The sequence below is a fragment of the Amborella trichopoda genome, chromosome 9, assembly GCF_054954075.1.
Source record: "Amborella trichopoda isolate Santa Cruz 75 chromosome 9, AtrichopodaSantaCruz75HAP2 v2.0, whole genome shotgun sequence".
Classification (NCBI taxonomy): Eukaryota; Viridiplantae; Streptophyta; class Magnoliopsida; order Amborellales; family Amborellaceae; genus Amborella; species Amborella trichopoda.
In genome coordinates this window covers 50,274,219-50,292,535 of record NC_142344.1, presented here as the reverse complement: position 1 = coordinate 50,292,535, position 18,317 = coordinate 50,274,219, and the positions used below count along the sequence as shown (strand labels likewise).

Genomic DNA, 18,317 nt, shown 5'->3' with positions numbered 1-18,317 from the left:
AATATTGAAACAGGCTTTACATGCCAGCTTCGGCTTTTCGGGCCGGTCTGGGTTAGGCCCGAAATCATTTTTGCAGGCCCGGGTCAATCATGAAAATTCTAGGATTTTTCATGTCGGGCTCGGGCCGTCCTAAGCCCAGCTAGTGGCAGGGCTTTTCTTTAATTTCAAGATGAGTAATAGAGCGAAACACACGTGTGGGGAAATATAAGCCAAGGAGAAAGGGCAATGTTAGAGTTAGAATTGATATGAAGGCAATCCTTGCAACGAGGAGGTTCCTTGTTTTGGGCCGAGCGGGATGAGCTTCGTTATGAAGAGAGAGCTCCACGTCCTTGTTCTTCGGTATGACGTTATATTTTGTTAACAACTTTGACATTTGGCCACAATTGGCTACGTTGTTTTCATACCCTTTGTTTTGATTCTTTTTTTTAAAATCTTTTTTACGTTGTATCACGCCATAACTAACACGAGATATTGTTACTTGGAAAGCTTTCTGTATGCCACTAGGAAAGCGTATATATGCCATTCCTCTCAACTTTTCGATCCGAATGGATCGGGAAAATGACTTCAATCATAATGTCATACCTAAAAATATTTTCTTATTTTTAGTTTTTTTTTAAAATCATGTAAATACCATTTTAAATCATGTAGATACCAATCAAATGTCATGCCTAAATACACTCATAAAGTAGCACCTTTGAAAAATACTAACAAAATATTTTAAAAAAATTGGATGACAAAATACACTTGAAAGCTTCCTTGGTAATTTGGTTATTTTATTTTTTGAAAATATTGTTTCAATATTTTACATAGATATGTTCCATTGAGATGGTGAAACACCAAATTTCATATTTATATAATTTTTAAAAATTAAAATAAAATACTTTGAGACGTCGAATCTGATCAATCAGTGAGAAACTGACTCGTGATATGAGGGCTAAAGCTTTCCCCACCATCCACTTAGAATAGACGGCTGAGAGCGAGAGGCAAATATATAAATTCTCTATGGCTAGTAGCCTATAAAAAGCATTTCCGTTTCTATTTGCTCAGTCCTCAATATTATTAGATGGTATATGCAAATTGTGTTGGGAAAATAATTCAGAAGTGAAAAGGGTATCTTAATCATTTTGCCTCATTGGGATTATCTTAGATTTTGGGAGTTCAAGAGAATGTTCTAGTCTTGTGAGGAAACAAAGGGTCCTAGGAACGAAAGGAAATGGTTATTATCCTTTCTATATTGCGTTGGAACAATAGTAACTGGGAGCGGGAGCAGGAGCGGCTCCGGTTCAAGGAACAATGAGCGCCGGATCGATGACTGTTTAAAGCTCTGGAGCTCAAGAAGCGAGTTTTGGTGAGGGTAGAAGTTACGGATCGAGATCCCGTTTGAGCAGGGAGCGAGATCCCGATACATTGGGATCGAGATCCTCATTTAACGGGAACGCGTTCCATGTATTTATGGAGCGAGATCCCGTTTGATTAGGTTGCGAGATCCCGTTTGAGTACGAAGCGAGATCTTGATACATTGGGATCGAGATCCCTATTTGACAGGAACGCGTTACATGCAACATGGGATCGCATTCCCATATCTATTAGGATCGCGTTTCCATCGACAACAAGAACGAGATCCTATTTAATGTTGAGTGTCGCCCCCATCTAAATAATACCATGATCCTATTTAGCTAGAATCGAGCTCCATTCATTGTAGGATCGCATTTCGCACAATGGTGGTCCATGCCCCCATCGCAGAACTCCACTTGTATGAAGAACCCAATTCCATTACACATGGATTCGTGCACCAAGTAAGCACAGCAGCCTGTTCCCATACAAATGCAATATCAATTTGGTTAAATATAAAAACCACTGTTCTATCTATCAATGGTCCATGAGGCTAGATCCATGCGCAACCAATCCTAGGTGTCCTTGGATTAATTAAATCCCATTAATCTAGTGTGAAATAAAGTCTTTTAATGCTATAACTAATTAATCTTAGTATTATTCAAATTCACATATATGATACGAAAATGAGCTTTACGTTGTCGTTTGTATACATGAAAATATATTGTCTAGGATTTGGGTAACATTTGGATACAACCTAAGTATATATGGTTACTGTTAGGCTTAAATTTGGGAAATGCATCACCGTTATTTTTTTGGCAGAAATAACTATATGAAAATTTTACTAAAAAAATTAATTTTTATATTTAAATTTTTTTTTTATTTAAGAAGTTTCTTTTAGAAAGTTATAAGATGGTAAAATAAATTTATTCAAATTTTTGAAAAAATTTATTGTCATAGAAATAAAGATAATTTTTTAAATATATATATATATATATATATATATATATGAAAAAGTCTTCCCAACGCCTATAGGCGAAAATGAATAGTTATTTCGCCTACCCTCATCACCATCCAAATTTCATCACGCGGTTACGATTGCCCGGTAGTGTTTTATTTTTAATTTTTTTTTAAAAATCATAATGACCCGAAATTTGGAGAGTATGTACATCTTACTGATGCGCTTCTAGTAAATTGTACATCTTAATGATGTGCATCTAAAAAAAATGTAAAAAAAAAAATTATCCGTGAAAAATAAATTAACCAAAATACCCCTGAAAATTTTGGGGGTATTTTTGTCAATTGTTTTCATGTAAAATATTTGTTTTTCTAATTTTTTATGATTCCCCTATTTTTATTGAATACACGATCCAAATTTCAGGTCATTTAGATTTGTAGAAAAAAAAAATGAAAAATGAAACACTACCAGACAATCGTGACCGCACTATGAACTTTAGACTGTGATGGAGGTAGGCAAAATTACTATTCATTTTCACCTATAGGAGTTACGTAGTGTTTTCCTTTATATATATATATATATATATATATATATATATATATATATATATATATATATATATATATATATATATATATATATATATATATATATATATATATATATCCAAATTTGGGAACTCATTTGAGAATTATATAGTATTTTATAAAATCAAAGATATAGGAAATGTTTATATAAGGTTGCAACCATAAAATGTAGAACTAAGGATGCACCCCAAAAATATATCGGAAAATGTTCTTTTACTGTTGAAAAAGTCTCTAATTGGTCATCTCGACATCAAGATGTATGAGTGTATGAAAAAAATAAATAAATTTGAGTGCCAGAAATTGTGCATCTTGCAACATATCATCTACAATGTTACAGAACGCGTTCCGTGAGACAGTACGAGCGAGATCCATGAAGTAGAGGGAGCGGAATCCATTGTGTATGGGATCAAAACCCGTGCTTTAGCGAGAGAGAGATCCATTGTTAATGGGAGCGAGATCCCTGAAGTAGAGGGAGCAAGATCCTTGAAGTATCGGGAGCGAGCTCCATTGTGAATATGATTGAGAATCCTAAAAATTGGAGCGAGATCCAAAAAATATGGGAATGGTTCCGAGGGAAATCCTGGTTCCGGAACGCCGGAACAAAATTCCCCAGCGGCCTGGTGACTATGGTTGGAACTAGTCGATATATCCCTTATGAATGATGCCTCAAATTTTGGTATGTGACGTCTGACGCAATGGGTTTTTTAAGTTTTAAGTTTTTTAATCTTATTTTTAGATTTTAAGTCTGGTGTTATTTTTGTCTTTTAGATTTTAAGTTTAGGGATATGCATGTGCGGTGCACGTGTATTAAATATTAGTCGATAAAATATATATTTAATCTTAAACTGGCATATTCGCTTATAGAGAGTTATAGAAAGAGAGATTTTGTTGATCCATATTCACATATGGGCTTCTATTAGAAAATAAATTCTCATATTAAAATTATATTATTTTATAACCCACTTTAAAATTATTATTAATCATATTAGTAAGGGAAAAGTTTATATAGAGCCGAGGCTTGAAACAATCAAATTAGAGCCTACGTCAAAAATTTCACTAGATGAAGTTGTTTTGATGCCTAAATATCTTCAAATTGATCATCTTGACATCAAGATGCATGAACATGAGAAAAAAATGGATTTTACGTTTTTAAAATAGCGTATTTTGCAACGCATTTTTGGACAGTCAATTTTCAAGATTTTCAAGTTTTCATAGATCTGTCAATCTACACTATTTTTTAAGCTTTAAACTATATGACTAAAGATAAAAATATATTTTAAGGCTATCAAAAATATTTTCAGTATTAAAACCACATTTCTTAATAGTATTTGAAGGTAGGCCTATTAGTAAACATGTTATTTACTAGTAAGTAAATATTCTTCTAGACAATTAGAAAAACTTTATATCACATAAATTTCAAAATATGCTTATAATTGTATTAATGACTTGCATTTTGAGGTAATTATTTTCTTAAAAATAATTTCATTTACATTATTTACATATCTAATTTGTAGTTACGGTAAATTACTATCTTGTTTTCCTTTTTCTGTATATGCAATTATATCATTAACTAATAAAAATAAATTTACTTTTTCGTATATTAGTAAATATATTATTTAGTTATAAGTAAGTATTATTTTTAAAACTGGAGAAACTGAAAATACAAAAAAGAAATACAAAGAAAGAATTAATTTTTTGTTAAAATTACTTTAATATAAAGTTAGCAAACGCTTTTTTTTTACCTATAAGTAAATATTATTCTAAAAAATTTGAAAAGATAAAGTCCCAAAAATGTGTCACATGGTATGTGTAATAAACAACCCATGATAATTAGATATTTATTGCAATTAAAACTAATAATAAAGTTGGTATACATGCCAAAAAAAGTAAAATGATATATATGCCTTTCTCTTGATACTATATAACGTAATATCAAACAAATATAAAAATTGATATCTTAATAACGTAGAGATGATAATATTATGAATATAATTCAATTTCAAATAAATTTATTAAATGTAAGCTAAACTAGTTAATATAAAGTAATAATATCTATAGATAACATTAGAATTTATTTACTCTTAATAAATAATTACAAAGTTATGCTTATCTGATCAAGAGATATTCATAATATTTGATTAGGATTTTGAATCTTTTTGCAGATTTCAATTATATTTTTTGTATAATTAAGTGCACATATATTTGTCACATGAACTTTATAACAATTATTACTATTGTTAGTTATTATAACAAAGTAATTAGTTATAATAACTTAAACAATTATTGATAAATTAAAATGTAAAAGTAAAATAATTTAAACAATTATTGATAAATTACCTGAATGTGTATTTAGTTGTATGGAATAAGCTATAATTACATGATTTGGAGCAATTGCACTATTATAGGGTTGTAAAATAATATATTCGTTTTTTTTCTATCTATGAAAAATTTGGGTAGGAGGCCTTCTCCCCCACCGACGAAAAATTTGGAAAAGAAGCCTTCTTCCCCACTAATTTACCCTAAAAATAAGACAGTCTTGGAAGTCCCTGTAGGTGACTGTCATTTCCATCCAAAGTATATTGGACTGGTTATTGTTGGGATGAATTAGATGAGCTTTTCTGGTGGGATTCATGGCAAAATTGACAAAATAAATTCTTGGCCATATTTCTTTCAAGAGAAAGGGGATAATGGGATTCTCCCATTCCTTGAAAGCAATGCTTTGAACCTTCGTCATCAACCCATGTTGCTCATTGTTTATCTTTCGAGTAGCTCATCAATCTCATTGCCATGTATATATGGAATTGTAGTAACTCCCAAATTTATTGTTTTTTTAATTTTTCTATTGAAATAACAACGGTAGTTATGTTGCTTTCAATCTCTCTCATTGGTCTCTTCTTGATTTAGTATGCAGATACTTTTTTATCAGTGGCTTAATATTTTACACCTATGCGATCAGGTTGATTTATTTCAGTTAATATTTTCACCATGATCTCTGAATTCTCTTTTCAAGTAGTTAATATTTTTACCATTGGCATATACAAAAAAAAAAAATTTGTATAGAGTAAATCAAAACATTAAGCAGCCTAATCAGTATGTAGTTCTAATCATAGTATTCATGTTTCAATGCAAAAATAAAAATAAAAATTGCAAGCATAGACCACCTCAACATCACATGACATTAGAGAAAACAGGAAAAAAATACAAAGTAATAACCAAAGTAAATTCAATACAACATACTTATATGCGACGGAAAGAGCGTGAGAGGGAGACAAACTTATATAGAGATGAGAAATCGCAAAGATAGAGAGAGTGTTGGGAAAACCATATAGAGACAAAGAGAGGAAAGAAATTTAAATATAACGATTTTAGGGAGAATTTTAAAACAGTAGAGAGGGAGGAGAGACAATTAAATTTGAGATTATGGGGGAGGAGAGAGAAAATAGAGTAAAATATTAAATGTTTAGAAACATTTAGAGTTAACCAGAGAAAAAAACAATCAGAGGGGGAGAGAGGTAGAGTGATTTTAGAAATGTTATAATAGGAATTTTTAAAAAAGAGGGAGAGAGAGAGGTAGATTTATTAGAAGAGAAAAAATAAGAGAGATTTTAAGAAAGTTGATTTATGAAGAGACTGAGAGTAGGTACATGAGAATAAAGAGAGAAAAAAAATCGGTGGAGATGTATTAGAAAAGAGAAAATAGAGACACATGGCGCAAGAATAAGGATAAAAAATAAAGTACAATATGTTTAATAAGAAAATGGAAGTTACGGTAGAGAAGTTTTGAAATGTGGGGAGAGGTAGAGAAATTTTAAGAAAGTTAATTTATTAGGATAGAAAGAGAATGGAGGTATGTGGAAAGAAATTAATTACTAATTAATTTTTACGAACCTCCTAAAAACTGAACCTACTAGATCTTGTTTTTTTTCTTATCCTATTGATGGTCTAAAGCCTTGGATGCTAGGCTGGCAAAATGTTTCTACAAGCCAAGCTGTCTGTGTCTTGGAATCACTAACCAATCCTTGGACAAAAATTCACAGTCTAGGGATTGGTTTGACGTTTCTTACCTCTGACTTCTTGACTCCCACAATCCTCACAAAAACCTAGCGGTCCGAGGATCTAAACATCGAACAGGTACCTACACTTCACAAAACTAATAGATAAAATAAAAAAGTGGTCCGATGTTATGATTATTGGATAGAGGAAAAAATTAAAACGAATGATATATATATATATATATATATATATATATATATATATATATATATATATATATATATATATATATATATGGAAAACAAATGAGAGATACCTTTGCTTAAAATTTGCAAACTTAGACCTCAATGTAATTCCCTATTTTATTTATGATAGATAATTTCTCCTTATAAAATATGTATAAGGAAATTGAAGTGTGAAAATTGAATTTCTCACCACTCTTATTATTTATCCAAATTTTATAAAATCTTTACTACTTCCTATAAATTTTTTTTTGGTGATAGAAAAATCACAGTTTATAACCAAAGAACAATAGCCGACAAGCCACTTATATTGAAAAAACATAAATCAACTACTACATGCATTTCCGAAAGACTAGAAAAAGGAAAATAAAATCCTTACAAAATAGTTACTGTTAGAGCATTAGCACCCATCCTAGCGTAATCATCAGCTATTGAGTTATACTCTTTTTTCTTGCGACAATTGTTTTTATTTTTTATTAAAGCAATGCTTCACAAGAACATGCGATTACAAAGATTGGATGAAATCGTTAGAAACTTACAAAAAGGGAAGATAAACAATATGTTTAGCGAGCCTATCAGCTGCATCATTGGCTTCGGGCATGGTGTGCCCAAAGCTTATCCTCAAATGAGGCTAGGCACATAGGTCTTGAATTTTAAACAAAAGAGTAAATAGGGACCAGGGGATACTTTGCTCGTTTTTACACCACTTGATAACATTCAAGGAATCCTCTTCAATTATAATATCACCAATGAAACCCCTGTCGGTGATAATATGAAGGCCTTGAAGGAGAGCAACCAATTCAGCATGATTAGCTATTGTAGACCGGCAAGGACCCGAATAAGCAAAAAGAACCGATCCAAAATTGTTGCGAAGAAGCCCACCAATACCTGCAAGCCCTGGATTTCCAAATGAGTTGCCATCAAAATTAAGTTTGAGGCAAGCTTCTAGAGGTGCAATCCAAGTTCTAAAGGGACGACTAGAGTGAGAAGAAGAATGAGCCAGAAATTTCATATTGATATAAATATCAGTCCGAATTGGCCCCGTCCTTCAGGTGTGGAGGAAAACCAATTCCAAAGAGAATTTAAAATGAGATATTTTACCCTTTCAATACTTTGAGACACCCCATCAAAGGTTCTCCTAACCAAATCTGCCATAAGATTACGTTGCTGAAAATTTTCCAAATCACAACATCTTTTTTTGGTAATCCCTTGGCAGAAAGATGGTTAATAATGTTGATGAGATTCAAAGGTATCATGAGGAAAAAACCCAATAGAGAGAAGGCCCAGTGCCATAAGCTAGAGGCAAAAGAACAGTGAAAGAAAAGATGAGAGTAAGATTAATTATCATTTTTGCACATCAAGCAGATGTTTGGAAGAATTTTACCTGTCTTTTGCAAATTGTCTATTGTTAAACATTTTCTTTGACATGCAACACCTAGGAGGTCTTGGATTTTAACTTGAACTAGCCATTTCCAAATAAAACCTTAAGAGGTATCAACAATACGGACCCGATCCATAAAAAGGAGCCTATACACGGATTTGACCGAAAAACATTCGTTTGTTTCTGATTCTCATATGACCAAGTCTTCAGCATTAGAAGTGATGTAAACTTGTTCAAGTAGTTGGGGGAGATTATGAAGCGGTGAAATAACCATGTCCGATAGTCTATTATAACAGCATCCGATGTTCCAGACCATACAATTAGAGGGGGAGAGGGAAATCCACTCTGAAAGTTTTGCATCAGGTTGAGCAACTCTGGCAAAGAGGTCAGGATAAGTAGAAGAAAAATGTGCATCACCAAGCCATTTGTTGAACCAAAAAAGAGTGTTATCTCCATTGCCAATAAGCCATCTGATGTTGCTCAAAACAATATTTCTACAGCTATAAATATCATTCCAAATCTGTGAGGTGAATTTGCCTCCTCAACCTTTTTTTAATCGAGTGGGTGAGATGATCGAAATCATATTTAGCAATTGGCACATCCTTTCAGAGATGAGAGGAGTCTTGAAAGATTCTCCACCACCATTTGGAAAGAAGCACCTAGTTTACAAGTTTAAGCCTTTTGATACTCAAACCCCCTAGCATTGACAGCATACACACCTGGTCTTAGTTCACCAGATGAAAATTGTTGCAGTTATCCTCCATATTACCCCAAATGAAGTTTGGCATAAATGTTTCAATAAGCTGGATTACTTCACTAGGTATTTGTAGGATTGACATCAAGTAAATAGGAAGATGTGCATAAGTGGATTTAATCAAAGTGATATGCCCACCAAAAGATAAAGTCTTGGTCTTCCATAGGTCAATTTAACATGATAACTGTGAATAAAAGGGTCCTAGGCTGCACGAGTGTGCGTACGATCCGAGATAGAAACCACTTAATATTTAAGGGGAACTTCTCAACTTTGCCACCCAAAACTGAAGCAATAGAAGATAAGAGCATAGTGGAAGCGATTGGACTTGGCACCCACATTCATTTGCTGCTCTTCCCGCAGGGGTGAAGGCGGATCACAGTTTTGCTTGCCATTTCTTACCTGACACCCACATTGTATGGGCCTAAGTCCCTGAACCTTGATTGGAATAATTAATCCGCTTATTATGGTTGGCGTAGCAATCATGTATGAGATGGATGGCTTTTAATTAAATTCTTGTTATGCGCAGTTTGCCAATTTGCTTCTTGGTTTCCTTTTTTTGCCCTTCTCTTTGGTGAGCTTTATTAGCGTTTAATTAGCACAAAGTATAGGATTCAACTCCTGGACTTGTATATCTTCTGGATGAGATACCGTGTCAAAAAGGCCTACTGGTGTCTCTATAAATTGACATACATGCAGGCGCAGCACACGTGTTAAATAGTGTAATTACCTGGAGATTCAAAATTCATCAAGGAGCTCCATTAGTCTGATGTTCTACATATCGGACCATTGCTTCTTCTTCTTTTTTCCCTTTCTATTTTTTCCAATTATTCCCCTCAGTCTGATGTTCTGAATTTCGGGCAGTATTTTATTTTATCTTTTAATTTTTCCAAAGTTTAAAGCAACACAATCATTGTAAAACTCAAAATTTATGGATGTGGGACACAAAATTTGAAAATATTAACTTGATAGTCAACAGGTGCTTGTGTATGCTTTCATGAATATCCGAATACAAATGCACTATGGAACTAATTTAGTAGTGTTTAATAAGTATCTATTTTCATCACATTATGGTTTAGGTCATATTGTTTATTTTAACATTTTCATCTCTTAGAAAATGTTAGCTTCTTCAAATGGACTAAATAAAAGGAGCTATGATGATATGTTTTTCTTTCTTTTCTTTTTTTAAGTGATTTATGTACCAACGCTAAAATTTTAGGTCTATTACGAAATGCACCACTCATTTGTGGAAATTACAAACAAAATCAGTCAACCCACTTTTTTTATTTTTGTCAAAATTGCCCATCGATCAACACGAATTTTGATTTATATTTTTTGGATTTTTTTGTTAGTAGGGCAATGCCCCAAGATGTTGTATTGCAATGCCCCGAATGTTTTTTTTTATTTTTTTATTTTCTTATTTTTTTAATTTTCTTTGGAAAATTTTACGTGGCCTAACTCAGATTCATCGGTCGGACCCAGATATTCAATAATTATCATCATAACACTTTTCCAACTATTTGGTCCTCATTCAGTATGTTGTCTTAATTGCCAATTTGCTTCTTGGTTTTCTTTGAGTTCCCCTTTTCTCAGGTGAGCTTTGTGTTCGCCTTTTTTCCGTGGACTTCTATATCTTATTGACGAGCTAACGCGTACGACTACTTTCTCTAGAAATTAACATACAGGCCACCTGTGAACATTGTGGAAGCCAAGCAGTCAAGGCTGGAAACTTGAACTATGGACTATGAAATTCATAATCATAGTGGTTCAAGGTCTGGAGCCTTGGATGCGAGGCTTGCAAAATGTTTATACAAGCCAAGCAATCTGAGTCCTGGAATCATGAACCAATCCTTGGACAAAAATTCATAGTACAGAGATTGGTTTGACGTTTCTTACCTCTGACTTCTTGACTCACACAATCCTCACAAAAACCAAGCTGATGGAGGATCTAGACATCGATCAGGTCCTTACACTTCACAAAACTGATAGATAAAATTAAAAAGCGGTCCGATGTTTGGATTATTGGATAAAAGGGAAAAATTAAAAGGAATAAAAATTTATGCTAATGTCTCTCTAAATTACTCTTACATAAGAAATATCCCCCAGAAGTTTGAGTTTTAGCCGTACCTTTTTTTCTCCCAAGTTTAATTTATATATATATATAGGAAAAGCTCCTGTCAGCCCATGGGCTCATGGAACATTGTAAGCTCAATGGCCCTGATTGAATATGGACTGATCCAATTATCACAATTGTATTTCGTAATTGAATTTTAATTTTTTTCAACAAATTAAAATTACTTGAAATTTGGAGCGTCAATTATTCAATAGTAGTCGAATCTAATAAAAATATAAAAACAATAATTCGTATAATTAAATTGATCAAAATACCCCTAAAAATTTCTAGAGGTATTTTGGTCAATTTATTCTATGTGAATTATTTTTTTAATATTGTATTAGGTGTGCCTTGACGAGAAGAGTTTATGCTCTAAATGTCATGCTATTTGGATTTATATAAAAAGTATTAAAATTATATTACTGATATACAGTCATGACTGTGAGATTGGCCTAGATGCCATTGGGCTTACACTGTTCCAAGTGCCCATGGGCTCACCCTAGCATCTTCATATATATATATATATATATATATATATATATATAGAGAGAGAGAGAGAGAGAGAGAGAGAGAGAGAAAGAGAGAGAGAGGAAGAGTCTACAAAACACCTACAGGCAAAAATAAACAGTGATTTCGCCTACCTTTATCACCGTCTAAAGTTCATCGCACGGTCACGATTGTCCAGTAGTGATTTCTTTGTATTTTTTTTATACAAATCAGAATAACCTAAAATTTGGAATGTGTGTTCATAAAAAGTAGGTGAATCTATGAAAAATATCAAAAAAATATTTTAGTCAATTTATTTTTTGCGAATTTTTTTTTCTATATTTTTATTAGATGCATCTCACTAAGATATATGCACGCTCCAAATTTTAGGTCATTCCAATTTGTAAAAAAAAAATGAAAATAAAACACTATCAGATAATCGTGACCATGCGATGAACTTTGGACGTTGATAAGGGTAAGCGAAATCACTGTTCATTTTCGTATATAAGTGTTGAGAAGAATTTTCCTATATATATAGGAAATGCTGAGATTAGCCCACTAACTCATATGAACATATGAGCCCAATAGCTCTGATTGAATCTGGGTCTATGTGACGGTCACGACCTCATTTCTTATTTGAATTTTAATGTTTTTTCTACAAATCCAAATAGTTTGAAATTTTAGGCATCCATTCTTCTCATCAAAGCGCACCTAATAAAACTATTTAAAAAATAACTTTCAAAAAATAAATTGACAAAATATATCTAAAACTTTTCTGGGGTATTTTATCAATCTATTTCTTGCAAATTAATTTTTTGATATGTTTTTAAGATTCTCCTATTCTTGAAGAACTCATACCTAAAATTTCAATTTATTTGGATTTATAGAAAAAAATTAAAATTAAAATTCAAAATGATGTCTTGACCGTCAGATCAGCCCAGATTAAATGTTTGCCGTTGGGCTCATATGTTCATATGAGCTAAGTAATTCAGTAGGGAAGACATGCCCCTACTTGTTTTTTCTATAGATTAGGGAGTTACATTTTAAAGGTGTTAAATTGGGGGTGTCAACGGTAGGAATGGATACCACAATGTGGTAATTTGGTGTGGGGATGCTAGCACCAAAATTCCAGCCCCTTTCCTAAGTTTAATATTTTTTTTGCCCATAAGTTGTTCCAAACATATTCAGACATTTAAAGTTGGCTCCCCCAACCCTGCAAACATCAACTTCGGGCCTTTAATGTTTGAAGTTGATGACCTTTTTTTGGAAGATGATTTTACGAGTGTTTTTATTACAAACCTCAAATTCAGATCTTCAAGGTCTGAAGTTGATATTTGAAACATCTTGTGAATTTTTGTTGCAAGTATCAAATTCGGACATTTGAATTTTAAAGGGAAAAAAAAACATCGGACATTCAACGGCCGAAATGGTGATAATATAAGGACTAAATGGACTTTAACTTTTCTAGGAACATCAGCTTAAAATTATGTTCAAATTGAAAAATACACCAAGTCAATTGGACCAATTCAATGACTAAGTTTCATAAGGAGAAAAATTAAATGTCGAGACATTCAATATTATACTAGTTTCACACATGCGTTACGCATGTAGTTTAATGCTGTGAAATAGAGCAACGCAATACTAATCTATAAAATGGAAAAAGCGAGGTTCTAAACAATCAAATTCGAGCCCACCTAAAAATTTCACTAGAAAAATTTCATTAGAGGGGGTTGTTTTGATGCTTAAGATTCATGTTCATGAGAAAAAAAATTAGATTTCAAGTTTTGAAATGGTGCATCTTGTAACGCATTTTTGGAGCATCAATTTTAAATATTTTCACGTTTTCATAGATCTGCTAGATCTACACTATTTTTGAAGCTTTATAATTAGAGATGAATATATATTTTAAAGCTATCACAAAGATTTCCAGTATTGAAACCATATTTCTCGACACTATTTGAAGGTGCGCTCTATTATGATTTTTTAGAGCCTTGCCTCTGTAGCCTTTTTTTTTTTTTTCCTCAAGTTCAATCTTTTTTTCTCATAAGTTGTTCCAAACATCTTTGGACATTTAAAGTTGGCTCCCCCCAACCTGCAAACATCAACTTCGGGCCTTTTATGGTTCGAAATTGAAGTTTGTGACCTTCTGTGAAATTTTGTTGCAAGTATCAACTTTGAACCTTCAGATTTTAAGAAAAAAAAAGATTAAACATCAAACATTCAAGGGTAGAAGTAAAAGTAATACAAGAAAAGAAAAAAAGGAACTGAAAAAAAACATGAATCTAAACTAAAACATTTTGTGGGATTTCTGAATATTGGTAATTTAGAATGGGAAAATGGTTTGATAGGGCTACAGCCCTGTCAAAATAAGTAAAGCCTCACTCATAACTCATCATGAATTGTAATTCAAGCAATGGAAAACTTTTACATCAATCATCTCGGCTTGAACATTATTGTCGTGAAGAAAAATTAGGATTTCAAGCTCTAAAAATAGCATATATTATAACAAATTATTTAGACCGTCCATTTTGCCCCAAAAATAAGTGTTTATAGATCAGCAAGATCTTTATATTTTTTAAGTTTCGAATTTTATGTCAGTGTTGGAAAATTGATTTTAGAACCATAATAAAGATTTCTGCTACTGAATAAGGATTTAAGATGAGGATTTATTTTGTTTTCATGCTTTATAAAAACTTCATCCTTTAGAATGATATTATCATAAATTTTGTTAGTTTCTATAGTATAAACTAAAAAATTGTACATATTATTAGTTTCTTCTTAAAGTTGTTTTCAGCTACCTATTCAGTTTCTAATCGGTTATGTATGTTGATAAAACTACCTCTTAATGTTTAATAAGCTATTTCTAATAAGCAGAAAACAAGCAATTTAAAAAAAAAATAAACAACCATGTAAAAAAATTTATTTGTGAAAAATGACCAAGTTCAGGATCTTACTAATAGTAAGAAAAAAAGAGAGAAGGATTATAGTGTACCTTACGGCATGTCTATTCGAATTTATTAAAAAAATTTCAAGTAAGAAATTGTCTGTATCTAAGTTTGAACAATTGTAAGTTCTGTGGAAAAAATTTTGTATACTTTTGTAACTCTAGAGGTATTTTTGAATTTAATCCAATCTCTTGACAGTAATGTAGTTTGTCTTTGTTTTTATGGGACTTGGTAAATTTAGTCATTCCACCTGTGTATTCATATATAAAGCAGATGAGGTTACAAACCGTCCTAGACAACGTATGGAAAAAAGAATGTTTATTTTACGTGAAAATATTTTTCAAAAATTATTTTACGTGAAAATATCCGTTCATGTGATTAGATGTGAGAATATTTTTATATTAATTATTCTCCATACATCTTTTCACGCAAAGGAATTCATTCACGTGAAAATATTCCCTAGAAAATATTTCCACACGCCTTTGGTTGAATGCAAAATCCATTGAACTCAACGAATGCAGGGTGACGACTTACTTGTTTCTAGATCTAGTACTTCGTCGCTTCAAAGTCATACTGGTTTCCAGAGCTTGAATTTATTTTTTGATTCGGTTTTGAGAAACAACATTGATTTAAAAAAACAAAAGAGAAATTTATGAAATATTTCTCGATACTTAGTATTATTAAATAAACGAAAAGGTTTAAATAAAATCGAGGATCTAAACAATCAAATTAGAGCCTACCTTAAAAATTTTACTAGAAAAGGTTGTTTTGATGCCCAAATATCTTCAAATTGATCATCTTGACATCAAGATGCATGGACATGAGAAAAAATTAGATTTCAAGTTTTGGAAATAGTGCATCTTGTCACACAGTTTTGGACCGTCAATTTTCAAGATTTTTATAGATTTGCTTGATCTACACTATTTTTTATGCTTTAAATTTTATAATTAATGATAAAACAATATTTTAAGGTTGCCACAAAGTTTTCCAGTATTGAAAAAATGTTCTCGACACTATTTGAAGGTGTGCTCTACTTTGATTGTTGAGTGCCTCGGCTCTATACAAACTGCACCTTTAATGACATACCCACAAAATTTTTCATTTTACATAGTTACCTTTTTTTTTTTTCTCCCTTTTTTTTATTACTAAATTGTCCCCTCTTTGGATTTTTAAGATCCGAAGTTACAAATTTTATTTTGATTTTGGAGATCAAAACAACATCTTTTAGTCAAGTTTGATTTTGGATCTTGAAGATCCCAATTCACGTTTGGCTTTATATATAGAGGCCCGATTTCAAAGTTACACGCCTAAAATTAAAAATTGAAAATTGAAATGAAATTCTTTAATTACACTAATTTAAGGCATATTAGCGTAAATTTCTCAAAAATAAAAAATTCTTAATAAAAAATATATATAAAAGATCGAGGCCCAAACATTTAATTAATGATGATGAGATACCCGGACAATGATAAAGGCAAGACGACTAACTTAATGAGATGCTATGCCTTTTTGTCCAAATATTAAAACATTAATTGATAAATTTTAACAAAATTGGTAAACAACAATCCCTTTTATCTCATACATGCTGAATTTGTTATTCTCTCCAAATAGAATTTGCGCCATAGCTGACAACACCAGTGAAATAAGAAGCTAGTAATGGATCACAGTGACATTATACTCCACGGTCAATGAGCCGGTGGCCAACAAAATAGTCCGGAGTTGTGCATAGCCCTGAGCCAGTCTGAAAACTCCATTTCCACCCACCACAGACATCTCCCTCACATCCTGCAGTATAGGGTTCCTCCCGACCACCGTGAGCGTGCTTCCGTTGAATTCGCCATCCGTGAACACAAAGTTGAGCGCCATGATGAGGCTGAACTCAGTCTTAGAACAAGCTGCTTGAATTCCCTGTGCCCTGCCTATAAGCTTCGACGTGAGGTTGGGGCCTTCTGTTAGTGGGTCGTCAGCGATGTATACGCTACCGAAGCTGGTTGGTGACGTTTTTGTGCTATTTGCTTCGGCCACGAGTATGGGGGTGGGGTTTGATCCTTTGCCCACTTCATGGAAGTAGAAGTGGAGGTGACTCACCTTGGGTTGGCCCATGCCTACGGTCTCTCTCCAGTCATCTGACATGGAGGTGGCTATGGCCAAGAAGAAAAGTAGCAACGCCACTGTAGGTGCTCCTTTCATCTTAGATAGATCTTGAATTGAGTTACAGAGAGGTGAGGCGTGCTCTTTATACTCCATGTCCTTTACATAATCCCCAATTTGTATAGGGTTGGTCTAAATAGATGCCGGGACTGTGCATAAATAAAATAGGGGCACAAATGGTGGACCACAAGACTTGTAAGATGGTTGACTAAATAAAGGCCCATTTATGGTAGACTAAAATGGGATTGTATACCAAGAAACTATTTACTTTTGATAAGGTTACATATACTTACAACCAAATCATGTGAAAATCTGATAGCTCGAGTGTGCTTCAAAGTTCGAGAAAATTACTTTTGAAGTTTGAGCTTGGTCAATGAAAAAAAGTATAGCAAATTAATTTTACATCCAATGGTCAAGGTTAATTGTGAGTACCTTGTACTAAAGATAAATGATTTCCTTGAATAATTTTTTATCTAAAATTATTTCCAGTGGATTTTCGTTTTTATTTGAATATTTTCATATCATCTTTGATCTATCTTATGAACAACTTTGAAAGAAATAGTTTTATGTCAAGCCCTATAGTTGATGGGAAAGGTTTATATAAGCGTGCAACTTTAAAATGTAGAACTACAGATGCACCTCAAAAATCCATTGGAAAAGGTTGTTTAAATATTGAAAAACCCTCTAATTGATCATCTCGATGTTCATGTATGACTATGAAAAAAGAATGGATTTGGAGTCCCAGAACTAATGCATCTTACAACACATTATCTAGACCGTCTATTTTCAAGATTTTCATATGTTTATAGATGTACTTGATTTTAATCATTTTTGGTGCTTAAAATTTTAAAATTAGATATGAAAATAGATTATGAGATAAGACTATTTGTACATCAAAATTATACGCTATGATAAAATTTGGAGGTGCGCCTTAAATGGATTGTTTAAGTTTGCAACCTTATAGAAACCACACCCATATTTGACTGTTGCTCAAATAGAAGATCAAGAGTTATGAGGGGAAATTCATATGGTACATTTTTTTTAGCACCATAAACAGTTTAGTTTGTTTTTTTTTTGGCTTTTTTTCTTTTGTTTTTTGTTTTTTTTTTTTTTTTTTTGGTTTTTTTTTGTTTTTTGTTTTTTGTTTTTTTATTTTAAGGTTGATCTAAAGAATGAATCAAAGTAATCATAAGTTATTTCTATCAAAAGAATATCATATGTTTTTGGAAATCGGATCACGGGTTCATGGTGATACGTTGGTCTTGAAGGGCCACAAAATATTTCTCTTATAAATTAATTGGAAATTTATCGAAATACCCCGTAAATACGAAGTGTTTAATATTTTACCCATTTGCAACTATTCTAACTCAACACGATG

General features: G+C 32.4%; 1 pseudogene across 1 annotated transcript; it reads right to left on the bottom strand.

The window, feature by feature from the left end:
* Positions 1–16,200: 16,200 nt before the first annotated feature.
* On the bottom strand, positions 16,201–17,050 carry LOC148780607 (dirigent protein 22 pseudogene; annotated as a pseudogene). Its single transcript, XR_016039955.1, has one exon. The product of XR_016039955.1 is annotated as a dirigent protein 22 pseudogene (transcript).
* Between the last annotated feature and the right edge of the window lie 1,267 nt (positions 17,051–18,317).